Below are 15,347 nucleotides of genomic sequence, written 5' to 3' on the forward strand. Positions count from 1 at the left end.
CTTTTTACCAAGGGAGGTTTTGTTGAAGTACTCTCTAGAATGAGATTATTTTTCTTGCCTTTTGTTTTCAACCCTCTGGCTAGTTACCAGACATCGTCTTCTGTAGCATTCCTAACACTAGCAAGATCTTTGCTGCGTTGTTGTTCATTGCGTACCACTTTCACCTAAGAGGGTTTTGACTGCGGGGATGATGATCACTTAGTTTTTGCATTGACATTATCCTTGATAACTGGAGAATCCTTGTAAAAATGACCCTAATGCTCACAGTTAAAACATGTACCAACAAATTTGGTCCACCAAATCTTAAGATGAAGATCACCAACATGAGGAATATCCATGTCCAAGTATGGCTTTTCTTCCTTAGTATCCCTGAGCAAGCATAACCTATTCATGAAGGGAGGTGGGATATACACAAGCTTTTCCAAATTCCTTAGGATACATAAAAGGAAATCTTTGAGATAGGCTGGCAAGTTCGGCATTTCCACCCAAATAGGAATCATGCTTGATGCAATCTTTCATTGATTCTACCAGTTGTTAAGGCATAATATAAATAGTATTTAGCCGCCATAAACATACGCCTTGCTCTAGCACTTTCAATGTTGCAGAAGACCACTTCAAAAAAACATTCCCTCCATAATATATTTTCTTGACAACATTCTTTGATTTGAGGATGGTGTTAATCCATGTAGACTCAAGAGTGAGATTTGCTTAAGTGAGAAAATACCTGAGGACCCTTGATCACTCTTGACCTTGAATTGATTGTCATATAAATAATGGTGTCACTTTTTGATTTCATGGAGTATAGCCAACATCTCTTGGTTATACACATTTATAGCGAATTCTTTCTATGTAAGCTTATGACTCTCAAAAACAATGACACCATGCTCTTGTAACAACGCATGCACCTATATCTCTACCACTAGCATCACACTATATAGTAAACTCTTTAGAGAAGTCTGAGCATAGTAGAATAGGAGCAAAAGGAGTAGTTCCTTCAATCGATTGAAGCTTTTATCTACCATGATATCCCAAAAGAAAGTTTCCCTCTTCAATCTATCAATCAAAGGAGCTATTATGATCGCATAATGCTTAATGGAATTGTGGTAGAATGAGGATAGACCAAGACCCCTCTAAGAGAGGTAGTGTTTGCAAGTGTTGGCCAATATCTTTGACACATTGTACCTTTTTAGGATAAGCTTGGATACCTTTCTCATTGACAATATATTCCAAGTATTCCACCTCTATTTGAATAAAAGAGCACTTTGTCTCCTTAGCAAAGAGTCTATGGTGTCTCAATGCATCAAATATCTTTCTCATTTTCAAAAAATGGTTTTTCAATGACCTACCATAAACAAGTATATCGTCAAAGAACACCAAGACAACTTTGAAGAGGAATGGTTGCAATGTATTGTTAATCAAACTCTAGAAAGTGAATGGGGCATTAGTTAAACTAAATGGCATAACCAAGAAATGTAGAGTCCACGATTAGTCCTAAACGTGTTTTCACCTCATCACCCTCTCTCATGTAAATTTGGTGATAGCTTGATCTCAAGTTTATCTTCGTAAAGTACTTAGCTCCCTTCAGCTCATCCAACAAATCATCCACTCTAGGAATAGGGTACTTGTTCTTCATTGTGATCTTGTTAAGATCCCTATAATATGTGCACATCTTGAAAGATCCATTCTTTTTTTTACTAGTAAGATCAATGAAGCATATAGTGAATAACTAGGTTCAATTAATTCCATCTCTAATAGCCCTTAATTTGCTTGGCAACCTCTTCACACTCACGTTTTGACAACTTTTTTGTAGGGCAGCTTATGAACTGGTTTGGAGTAAGGATCCAAATCAATAGGGTGATGAACTGTTCTCTTAGGAGGTAGTACTATAAGCACTTGAAACAAATCCCTGTACTCCTGAAGAAGAGCTTCTTATTCTCAATTATCCAATTAATCTTTGGATTGATAATAGTAATAAGTTGAAAATCAGTTTTGCTATGGATTCCCTATAAATGGATAGGATGTCCATCAATGAAAAACTCCATATATGACATAGTAATCTCACCCAATGTCATAATTCAATCATACCCTAGTATCCATCTATGGGTCCCATTTCTGAAGCAATCAAGTTCACTTTTGCCCCATAATTTTCAACCAACTATACATTTGGGTGTTGATTTCTTCTTCGCCATTGGCTACTTGCACCTTAATGGACTATTGTAAATCTATGGGAAGACATTTTAGCTAGTTAGTAGCCAACTTATTTACAAAACTATGAGTACTGCCGTTTTCCATCAAAATTAAAACATGGTTACCATGGATCATACCCTGCATATGAAGTGTATTGGGGCTCTTAGAACTTGTCAAGGCATCCATAGGGATAGAGCAAAGTGTAGTGGTAGTAGTGTGTAAATCAGTCCCATCCAGATCAAATGGTACATTCTTAAGGGCCAAAAGGAAGGCCACCTAATGGGTCATAGAATGGATCTTGTTCAAAGTCCTCATCATGATTTTTAATTTCAGCATGTCCAACCACATTTTGATCCTCAACTTCTTCTTTATGAAGATCTTCAAGGATAATCATGCTATAATTCTTGGCCTTATTATTCTTGAAAGTGCACTTTGAAGCATGGTCTGCTATATACTTTTCTCCATATTTAAAGCATATATTAAAGCATATACTATTTTCTTTTCTTTCTCTAAAGAGATCCATGGATATGAACTTTGATCCACCATTTGCTCAATTATTTCAAGGCCTATTGTCACCTTTCTTGTGCTCAAATTTAGGGTTGATTTTGATGTCTTAGAATTTCTTGTCTACCTTGAAGCATTAAAGGGTGGTTGTATAGGGACTTTAGGGTTGCCAAAAGACATGCTAGATTTACTAGTATTTCCCCCAGAGTTGCATGGTCTATTTACAACTTTATGTTGTCCAAAAGTGGGCTCAATAGGAACATCCTTCCTATACTTGTGAGTATACCTTTCAACTAATTCAATTGCAGTGTGGCTGGTTTTTGGGCTATAACATCTGTTGAGAGGCTAGGCTCCAAATTATAAATGTATTTGTGCAACTTTAATTATTGCTCACACTTTTCACATACATGGTAAGATTCAGAAACTAATTTATACTCTCTAGTTGTCATACTCCTTTGGTCTAACTGATAACATAGCTTGGTTAAATTTTCATTTTCAATAGGAGACACAAACACTTGACCCATTTTTACATTGGAATCTTTTCAACTATCAACCTCCATCATGTATGAGAAAAGCCCTCTATGTGAAGAGTAGCAAACATTATCTTTTGATCATCTGATGTAGGGAAGACATCAAAATATGACTCCAATTTAGATATCCACTCATCTAAACTTAAAAGGGAAAATGAGTGCCTACTGTACTTGGTCAAAACTATCTTATCATGGAGTTCTCTTTCAATAAAACATTACTTCCCATTAGAAGTTTGGGGATGCATGCCTATGTAACTTCCAGTGGGGATTGAATTATTTGAAACACTCCTTTGATAAGATGTTTGAAATCTACTTGGAGCTCTTACCCCTTAAGGATTGGATGCATGAATGCTCAAGATTGGCTCTTCATTCCTAAACGATGATTCTCCTATTTCATAAGTGGTAATAGATATTCCTTTTCTTCCAACAATCATGCTATCACAAGCTATGAGATTTGGGTAGTGAGTTTGTCTAATGAATCCTTTGTGGAAGCCTTGAACTTGTCCAAATAAACATTGGTAGAATAAGCCATTTTCTCAATTGCTTCCTTGGTTTGGGCATTAGATTGTACCACATGTTCAATCATTAGATCCAATTTTGAAGTAAGCTTAAGACGCCTAACTGAATGCCTAGTCTCATGGTTGTATAAAGTGGCATTTAAAGAGTTATACACCCCACACTCTTGAGAATACTCTTCCTCATGTTGTTACTTAGTCTTTGCATCTCTAGATTTCTTTATTTGTTGCTATACATCCTCGTTTTCCTTGTTCTTTCCTTTGTTGTTGTCCAAATAGACTACATGTTAGTAAAATGGCTATAACTTTTAATCTCAGTATGAAAAAGAGCTACTTTCTAATTAAATTGAAGCTAAGGATGAGCTCTTTGAGATAAGCTATGAAGAAATCCATTAGAATCAAGACAAAACACTTTGGGAATATTCTTTTATGGCTATATAGAGTTGTTTAGCAACTTGTAAATGCCCTATTTTAGAGTTCTAGCCACTCATATGTCCAAAGTAAGATGTCAAAATATTGTAATAACCTCTATATGACTTGTGGGGCTAAAATTAACCTGTAATGACTTGTAATAAACTTGTATATACCATGTAAAACCTTACAGCAGCTATAAATGAATGGGAATCACTCTCGAAATAGCTTATAGTACCCTATTTCACATGTGAAATCTTGTCACATGTTCTTGACGGTCAAGATACCCTATAAACCCTATAGACTAATCAATAATAACATTTTTTTGATAGTTCAACTTGAATCTTCAATGCTTCTCTCATAGTACATGTGTGAGGGATAAAGCAGTGTATGACGGCCTCCATACATGAACTCTGAGTCACCAAGAAGTGGGAAAAGCTCCCCCGAGTCGGTTTTCACACCCCTTCAAGATCTTTGATAGTGAGGGAGGGTCACCTCTCTTTCATTCCACTATCTCCCCTAGCATCCACCTTTTTCCTTGATGGGAATATTCCACATGGCAAGAGCATACTAATCTAAGAAACTAGGGATGATATGTATTTCTGGTAATGAAGCTTTCAACCTTAAATGAAGTGCAAGGATCAATTGGAAAAGAAGAATTGAAATGGAAGATTAGATGAGGGTCTTATCATTGTAATTGACTAACTCATTGATTGCATTAGCTTACCCTTCACAATATACTTTTAGGCCAATAAAGATCCAAGCACAAATCAGGGTTATTCAATCAAAGCATAGGAAAATTGAATTATGATTGCAATCTAATTGGATTTAATGTTGAGAATTGATCAAAAGATTATATCAATGTAAAAGAGGTATCTTTCTCTGATTTATGGTGCATTAGAAGCCTATGAATGCCATAATCTCCCATCAATAAGTGGATAAAGCTTCAAAAATTTGATTAAGAGAGATTTTAGAGATCAAATGAGTGGATTGCCTCTTTCAAACATTGATGAACCAATATGAATCAAATTTTAGATTAAGATGGAATGAATGTCCCAAATGGCTCCATAATGTCCCATAGCTTCAATGCCCATTTGATCAATCAATGCTAATGTTAGTAGAGTGTAAAAGCCTTGAAATAAAAGAGTATTTAGTCCATTTGAAAGCTCACTAATAAGAAATTGGAGCTTGAAGCCCTATAATGCCCTTTGATGCTTGATTTCTCTTCAACATGTGCAATCTTGGCCCATTCTTGGAGTAGAATCACTGTAGAGAACTATTGAAGGCCAAAGAATGATAAATCTTGAGGAAAATGAGAGCTTCAAGCTATTGGCTTTGGCTACCTTGCTATGATTTAGGGTTTTCAAAGAAAAGAAGCTGAAAAGTTTGAAGAAAATAGATCAAATCCTTGAGCAATAGGCATTAGATGATTGAAAGCCTTAAAAAACACCATTACTAAATGATGATCTTTGTTGGAGATGGAGCTAGAAGTGCATGGAGATCAACACAAAATATGTCACAATTTTGGGCAAAAATTGAGGCTCCTTCTATTGTTGATGATGGCCGCAAGTGTTATCTATGTGTTGAGCAAGCTTAAAAAAATGCTTGCCCCAAGGTTTTAGGGAGAGATTATGGTTCTAGTGAGCAAGACAAAAGATAGAAGGCTATCCACCATGGAAGCTTGGAAGAAAGCTTGTAGGGAAGAAGAGAGAAAGCCTTTTCCTCTTAAGCCATGATCAACTCCAATAACATCTTTTACCAAAATACCTTCCCAAATGGCATGTATCTTGATGATAGCTTGCTAACTTGTCCACCTTGCCTCAAAATTGTCCTCCATATCTTAAAATAGGCTCCAATTAATCTGTTTTCTTCACTTGAAGGACCTTTGGTCTCTACACCAATACCTTCCAATAGCTTTACCACATGTACTTACGTGACCTTGGATTGATTGTCTGAATGGGAAAATCTTGGTTAGATTGTGACTAAATGGGATCAAAGACCAAAACTTTGATACCACTTGTCATGAAAGTGACTAGGGAGGAGATAGAGGAGTAGATGAGAGAGAAATACTAGAATGAGAGAAAAGAAGTGAGAAAAGCCATGAAAGCTTGGAGAAGTTGGAGAGATTGTTTTGCGTATTACTGAAAAATGAAAAATTGCAAGTCTCTTACATCTTAATATCTATGTCAATGTGACATGGCATTATTTCTCAAACATACTAACCAACAAGCATGTTATTCATCTCTTTATAGCATCACATAGAGAAAATAACATGTACAACAACAACAAGATATTCACATAGCATCATGTACAATATCTCCCATGGATTTATCTTCCATTCAGCACACCACATCTTCGTAGAAACAAACTAAGAATAAAATGAACACAAAGAAATGATCATAATTGAATGGAAATCATCACATAGAATTCATTAATCTCTTGCACAATAATACATAGTCTTCATCTTTATATCTCACAATCTCACTCTCAAATACAATATTTCTAGTATAGAAATGGCTCTCTCTCTCAAACATACTTGAAGTGAGAAGTTCGAGTGGAAGCACGAGCAAGTGAAAGCAAGAGAGATGCGAGCTATCGAGGATGGAGCAAGAGAGACACACACAAGATATGGGAACTCTAATAGTCACAATGTGCAACTAGCGTTCTCTTATTCAATAGTCATTGAAAGAATAGAGAATAAAGTGACAATGATGGGCACCCACCACTTGCAGTGTATATGTGTATGATCACACTGTGTGTAGTAAATACAAGGTGGTGCATGCACATACACATTTACTCCCAATAACCACCCACTTAGAGGCAAATGTTCCTTTAGTGAGAAGAGAATAAGAAAAAAGTGGCAAAGTATATATGTACATAAAGTACAACAGGATGAGGAATGGGCATTATCTCATCCTACGTCCATCATCTTCCTAAGGAAGGCAAAAAATTTCACTAAAAGACTTTTAATGAGCAAATCTATAGGATTCTCATCAGCCGAGATCTTAATAAGCTCAGTAGACTTATCCTCTACCACCTCCTTGATGAAGGGATAATGCACCTTAATGTGCTTTGTCTTCGCATGAAAGATTAGATACCTGGGTAGCTGAATAGCACTCATAAAATCCGAATGCAATATAGGAGTAATAGTAATACCACGGTTTGATGGCCTAACCAGAGGGCCTCGTTGTAAGCCTCAATGGTTACACTATACTTTGCCTCGATAGTGGACAAGACAGTGTATTTTTGCACCCTAGACATTTAAGAAACAACACCCTCCAACAAAAGTGAAGGCATATCCAGAGGAGGACTTCTTGCTATCTACATGTCTTACATAGTCCAAATCAGTGTAACCCATAGCTATAGTATCCTAGCCACTTAGCAAATGCTCATATCTATAGTGTCTTTTAGGTATCTCATGATATTCTTTATGGTATCCCAATGTCTTCGGCTAGGTATAGCCATATAACATACCACAACTCCCATTACAAATGCTATGGGGCAAGTGGCTATCATGACATACATCAAATTTCCCATTGTAGATGCATAAGGGATCTTGGCCATCTTGGCCTTCTGCTCATCATTTGATTGGGAACAATCGGCTAGATTGAACTTCACATGGGAAGGTAAAGGATAGCCAATAGTCTTACTATCCTACATATGAGATTCCTCAAGCACCTTTTGCATATACACACAAGCATATTTCTAAGCAAGCAATATCATTGTGATGAACATGCCAAGAACATGTGAGGCTTGCCCTATGTCCTTCTCTCAAAGCTCTTATTGAGTTAAGTTTTCAAAGTATCCAACTCATCTTGAGCTCTCCCAATAATCAATATATCATGGACATAAAGTACCAAGATAATAAGATTGCCATCACGAGTCTTCTTTGTGTACATACACGGATTCATATCACTAAAAATGTATCCCTGTGAATGCATGAAAGCATTGAACTTATGGTACCATTCCCTAGGTGCCCACTTAAGACCATAAAGGCTCTTTCTCAACTTGCATACTAGGTGTTTCCTTCCCTTTTCCATAAATCCCTTAGGCTATTGCATATAGATATCCTCATGCAAGTCCAATTTTTTAAATCAAATGTACGATAGTAGTAATGGCCTCATCCTAAAAATGTTGTAGTAAGCTTGCCTGACTAAGCATACTGCAGAATCTTTTCTCAATGGCCTTGTTCATGCTTAATACCCCTCTCATCACAAACATGCTCAAAAATGCCAAAATATTTTAATGAATTGTGATTCTCAAACTCATCATTCCCTCTCTTTTTTTGTTGCAAGAGTTTATAGTAATGCACATTTCAAAATGGGCATAAAAGCTCCATTCTAGTTAGGGATAGAGGTAGAGTGACATGGAGGGGGCAAAAATCTAGTGAGTTGATAGGAGGTAGGAAGATAGCAAGAGGAAGAGAGAGGAATACTAGTGGAGGGTGTATCTAGAGATAGATAGAGGAAGGTAGATGGAGCTAATATATATATATATATATATATATATATATATATATATATATATATATATATATATATATATAGAGAGAGAGAGAGAGAGAGAGAGAGAGTGTGTGTGTGTGTGTGTGCACTGCGTTTAGGGTGAAATGCACATAGATAGCCAATTGGTTAATAACTACAAATATTTTGAGATTGTGGTTTGGTCCACATGTTTTACACAATTTTTTTTCTATAGTGTCCTTATTTGGGCATAATTTGGATAGTTATAGGGAACTCAAATAACAAAAGAGGACTAGTACTAGTGCCCCCTGTTTAGAAATAGGCAAATGATGTATGCTACACGAAAAGGTGCTCTGTATCCCATAAGCATTGCCAGGAGAGTGGAACAGATGGAAAGCTATATAAGCTTGTACTTGGTCCTTATTTCAATGAAAAAAATATCATGATACATTTCTCTTTCAGTTAGTGTCTTTGTCAAGTGTCATTTTCCATTACATAAGATTGTGTTTATGAGTGTAGGCTTCCATCTTGGAACCTAATTCACTTGTGTAACAATTCAAGTCTTGTCTATGTCATCATGAGCTTAATCTTCATCTTCCATCCGCCATAGCCATGCTTTAGATCCGTGTCTTTTAACATAAATCAACAACAAGCAAGAAGAAGATCAAGCATCAACATCCGACATTGAGCTCCAAGATAGTATTTTTTAATTTTCATGTAGTGCTATTAAACACTAATAATCTTATGTCTCTTGACACATTGAGGTACAAATCTTTTGCTGGCTAATTCGCTGCTAATAAAAAATGGCAGAGCTTGAACAAATAGGAAAGTTCAATGGAGAAGGATTTCATGCCTGGAAGGAAAAGACCATGTACCACCTCATGAGAGGAAAGACCTCTGGGATCTCTTTGAAGATAATGAAGGTGATGCATATGGTGGAAAAGAAGATTCAGAAAGTGAGATCCTTACAGTAGCTCCACCAAAAACCAAAGAATGGAAGAAGATGAATAACAAGGAGCTAGGCATCATTGCGTGGGGACTAAGTGATGATGTGCTACATTATATCTCTAGCATCAGAGATGCTAGAACTCCTTGGGAGGAACTTGATAGGATCTTTGGTACCCAAGGAAAGAATTCAAAGATAAAATTACTCGTGCAATTTTATAAATTGGATATAAAAGATAGTGCTTCCATGACCATACACATTAACAAGTTCAAGAGCTTGAAAACCCAGCTTGCAACTCTTAAGAAGAATATTGATGAAGATGAAGCAATAGCCGTACTACTTGCACGTGTAAATAAGGATCCATATGAGAATCTTGTGTCCACCCTAAGTAATGTTCCAAGTCTCTCACTTATGAGAATCTTGTGTCCACCCTAAGTAATGTTCCAAGTCTCTCACTTAAAGATATTGAGCACTCACTACTTGATGGAGAAAGCAAAGTTAAAAGCAAGGATGCAAAGGAACACACCATCAAAGATAGTATCTTGTATACCAAGGGCAATTATGGAGAAAAAGGCCATGGTCGAGGACTCAACACCAACAACAACAAGGATTGGATTATATGTCATTACTGTGGCAAGACTGGCCATACAGCCAGTGAATGTTTCCATAAGAAAAGAGCACAACAGATGCATAATGATCACCACCAAAACCAGTTCATGAATAAAGAAGAAGAAGAAGATACTTCCGCTACCATCAACAACTTTGACAGATTGTTCTAAAGAATTTTGATTGTATCTTTTATATGTTTTTTCCCTTAGTAGATTTTCTTTATAAAAATCCTTGCCAAAGATGTAAAGTTTCAAGCTTTAACTTGATTAGGCTGCCTATGTGCTAGTATCCCGGGCCATGTCACCATATAGGGGGGGGGGGGGAAGCCAACAAGTGTAGGGACTCATCATTTTAGGGGGGGTGTTAAGAAATAGAAAAATGATGTATGTTGTAGGTAAATGTGCTCTGTATCCCATAAGCACTGTGAGGAGAGGGGAATAGCTAGAAAACTATATAAGCTTCTACTTGGTCCTTATTTCAATGAAAAAAATGTCACGATACCTATCTCTTTCAGTTAGTGTCTTTGTCAAGTGTCATTGTCCATTACACAAGATTGTGTTTATGAGTCCAAGCTTCCATCTTGGAACCTAATTCACTTGTGTAACAAAGAGTCTAATCATTGTCTATGTCATCATGAATCTAGTCTTCATCTTCCAACATCCATAGCTGCCATGCTCTAGATCCGTGTTTTTCACACCCCCTTGATCAATCAACTCCAAATGTTTTTAAGGAAACCTTTGGTATAGCCTTTCATATGGACGAGGTGATGTTGGAACATAAATTTGAGTAATTAATATGTTCTCCTTGTAGAAATGAGACTTGCAAAGACATTTTAGTTGAGCGACCTCCCCATTGACCGATATCTAACACAATTTTGTGGCCTATTTTCACTCAATTAAAATGTCTTTACAAGTCTTATTTATACGAGTAGAGAAGATTGCTTGCTCAAATTTATGTTCTAGCCTTGCCTTATTCCTATGAGTAGAGAAGATTGCTTGCTCAAATTTATCTTCTAGCCTTGCCTTATCCATGTGAAAGGCTATACCAAAAATTTACTTGAGACCATTCTATCATTGATTTAGTTGGCCCATATCCTAATAAATGATAGAATTATACTCCAATCATGCCATCCCTATTTTTCTCTTTATTATGAAGGTATTACTTTATATATGAATGATAGATGTCCTCTAGAGTGTACATGACATTCCTCTCAATACAAAAATTAGTATATGACAAATGGGAACTTGACATTTCTCCTTGCTACAAAAAGCACTTGAGTAACAAGTATTACTTATGGCTTTATGTTCTTTTCCAAGAAGCCATGCCTCATGAGGCCACAATAAACTTTAGTTTTGTGTGTGCATGCACGCATGTGTGTGTGTGTGTGTGTGTGTGTGTGTGTGTGTGTGTGTGTGTGTGTGTGTGTGTGTGTGTGTGTGTGTGTGTGTGTGTGTGTGTGTGTGTGTGTGTGTGTGTGTGTGTGTGTGTGTGTGTGTGTGTGTGTGTGTGTGTGTGTGTGTGTGTGTGTGTGTGTGTGTGTGTGTGTGTGTGTGTGTGTGTGTGTGTGTGTGTGTGTGTGTGTGTGTGTGTGGTTAGTTAGTCCTTTTATTAGCTTTTCAGTTACATTTAGTTTTTTTGAGTTAACAGGAAGGAATAATTTTATTTATTATGTATAAAAACCAATCATGAATTTTGACTTCACCCAAAAGGAATTTTAGTTCTTTATTCCATTCATGCCCCAATAGAATCACAGAAAAGACACGGTTAATATTTCCCTGTGATGGGCCAGGTAGGGGAGGTAAGACTTTAAGTATCCTTCGAGGTCCTACAAGGCAGTATACTATCACCCCTACTATGCTTACTATTTGATAGTCTCAATTATATGTGGTTCGATTATTTCGGGAGCTCTTTCTCATACTAAGATTCGTGGCAATCATTTGAGGTGAATTGACCTTTTTTTCAGGTATGTAATAGTGGCTCCCCTTTTAGTTAGAGACCCTATTTCTACCACTTAACATGTACTATCTATGTTTTTGCTTGGCCATGATAACAACATCCCACTTTTAGAAGGCTTTGAAAGGCTTTTGATGAAGGGATCCAAAACAATAATTGCCACAATGATAACATTTTCCAAAGCACCAACTTTCGACAAAATCTTAACAAATTATGCCATGTTTGAATGTTTTTATCCAATCGCTACATACAATGACTTTGTGTTGCAGTAGAGTGATGCTCCACGTATGGCCCCTCAGAGCATGTCTCCATAGGCCGAGGGTCATAGTCCAGGTACTCGACCAAATGATGTATTGACATTCCAAAACACCTAATTTGATTAGTCCTTGGCCTTCTGCCCGAGTCTTCGCATCAACTCTTTTGATTCACGGAGGAGCATTAGCAGTTAGATTAGAGAGAGAGAGAGAGAGAGAGAGAGAGAGAGAGAGAGAGAGAGAGAGAGAGAGAGAGAGAGAGAGGACCTAAGAGTGTGTCCACCTTGGAGTGTTTTTGTAACATTAGCATAACATCTTCTGTAGAATCACCATGGATGTTTTTCAACATTGGCACAATATCTAGAAGGGAAGCAACTTGGGGTTACTTTGAGCATTGATATAATGCCTTAAAGGGAAGACATGTGTAGATCTTACCTTGGGCCCATGTAGATATAATCTTGAATATGGATCTTGAGTGCTTGACATATATCCTACACACCTAGGCTTGAGAAGACTTGTTACCTAGTCTTGCTTATTTTGGATGCCATGCTCCAAAGCTTTCTAGAGTTGTGAAGTTTCTTAACACTTGAGCTTGCAAGTTGTTAGCTTGAGTTACATTTTGGCATCCACAAACCCTTGAAAGATAACCTAAGAATTGATAAAATTGAGCTAGGAAGTCACCATTGAAGCACTCATTGTGTTCTTGAACAACTCAAATCCTACAACACACATGGGGTTGTTTTGAGGATTTCAAATTCCATCCTTGTGCATTGTAGGGTCAGAGAGAGAGAGAGAGAGAGAGAGAGAGAGAGAGAGAGAGAGAGAGAGAGAGAGAGAGAGAGAGAGAGAGAACTTTATCATATATCTAGGCTTGGATGATATAGAAGTAGACTTGGATGATATAATGGAATAGAACTTCATCACAATTAAAAGTACGACTAGAGAAAAAAATAGTTTGATGAGTTAAAACTTGTGAGAGAAGGCATAGACTAGTCGAAATAAGCGGTATGGGGAAGAAATAATAATAATAATAATATAACTTTTCGATTAACCTCTGAGCAATATAAAAGAATAAAATCATATGTATTATGCAATCTTGATTGTTAATACAAAAGGTTATTTAAGTGACCTCTCTAAATAATAATGTAATTAGAATCACGTCTTGTACAAAGTCATTATACTAATAAGAAGCTTTATATTGAATTAGATTTGTATCCTCTGTGTGGTTTCTTTAGTTTATTCTATAGTGTTAAATGATTTTATACATCGAATATGTTTTCTATAAAAAATCTTGAGTATTTCATAAAGGGATTTTTCTTTTCTTTACCCACCACCATGTCTTGTGGTTCTAAAGTGGAATGTTCTTACTTGGTAGTGAAACTTCTCCATATCTTGTGTATTCCATATTGACAATAGTCCATACTTGTAAATAGAGTGTGTTTCATATCTTAACAAAATGTGTTGCATAAAAAAAGGAAACTAGTTACAACCATAGAAAATATTCTTGTAAGATGTGTGGTAGAAAATCATACTTACCAAAAGTAGATAGTGATTCTTATTTCTACTAAGATTTTAGCATTTTTTTCAACAAATTTTTTGTAGCATTCTTGAAATCTAAACAATAGCTTGCAATGTTCCTAGTGTACCTCAATAGTTGTATGAAGTTATCAAGCAAAAGAGAGTGGGAGACCTACAACATGCAAAGATAAGGTTATGAGTAACTTCTTAAACTAATGCAAGTACAAACACAAATAGAAAGTATCTTAGCATTCCAATTACCTTAACAAGTTTCTTGCTTCTTCCAATCTAATTGCCATGCTGATTTTCTTTTTTAATAGAGCATATAAATGCACAAAAGGCACAAGAGAAATGGTAAGGAAGAAAGAGGATAAAGGCATGTAGCAATGAAAGACATCTAAAACCCTTACAATCAATAATCCAATTACCTTCATAACTTCTTGCAAAATACATTAAAAGAATAATACTTTTATATCCCTTAACAATGAAAAGAATAGAGAGGAATGTGCAACGAAAGGGGCAATGGGAAGAGATAAGGAGGCTCATGAATTTTTCTTCTTCATCATCTTCATTCTTCTTCTTCCTTCATTCTCTAATGATATACCACAAACATCCTCTAAAGTGATAGATACCCTTCGACTTTTCAGACTTTTCACACACAATTTCTACTTTATTTATGCATACATAGGATATTAATTATCCTATGCTTTATTTCTCACCACTCCCCCTCAAGCTCAAAATGTGCTTGCAAATACAATACCCCAAGTGCACTCCTAAAATACTCAAGCTTATCCTTACCTAATGCTTTGGTAAAGATGTTCGCGACTTGGTTGTTGGTTTAGACATGTACCACGTCTATCTCTCCATCCATAACCTTCTCTAATGAAGTGGTAGTGCACTTCAATACGCTTTGTCCTTGTGTAGTAGACTAGGTTCTTTGCCAACATGATGCTGCTAATGTTATCATAATATATGATAACTCCACCATCTATCTCTATCCCCATATCACATAGTAACAATCTTAGCCATGTTTGCTCACATGCTGTCAATGCAATACCTCTATACTCTACTTTTGTGCTAGATAGAGCAACTGTAGGTTGCTTCTTCCGGCTCCAACTTACCATGGCTAAACCAAATGAGAATGCATGGCCACTAGTGGATCTCCTATCCATGATACTTTAGCCCAGTCTACATTTGTGTAGCCAAATAATTTAGGCTTGATCCCTTTCTCATAGAACAAGTCAAAGCTAATTGTCTTCTTCACATATCTCAAGACTCTCCTCACCGCATCCAAATGTGACTTGTCTAGTTTCTGAATAAACTAACTAATGACTCCCATTGACTAACTTAAGTCAGGTCTAGTAATCGTTAGGTAGATTAGATTACCAACCATCTTCACGAACATAGTAGCATCTTCCATATATTGGCCATCATCCATCATCTTAATGTTTTGATCC

This window comes from Lygodium microphyllum, chromosome 10 (genome assembly GCF_053477565.2).
Source record: "Lygodium microphyllum isolate KBCC chromosome 10, Lygodium_microphyllum_v1.1.10, whole genome shotgun sequence".
Taxonomy (NCBI): Eukaryota; Viridiplantae; Streptophyta; class Polypodiopsida; order Schizaeales; family Lygodiaceae; genus Lygodium; species Lygodium microphyllum.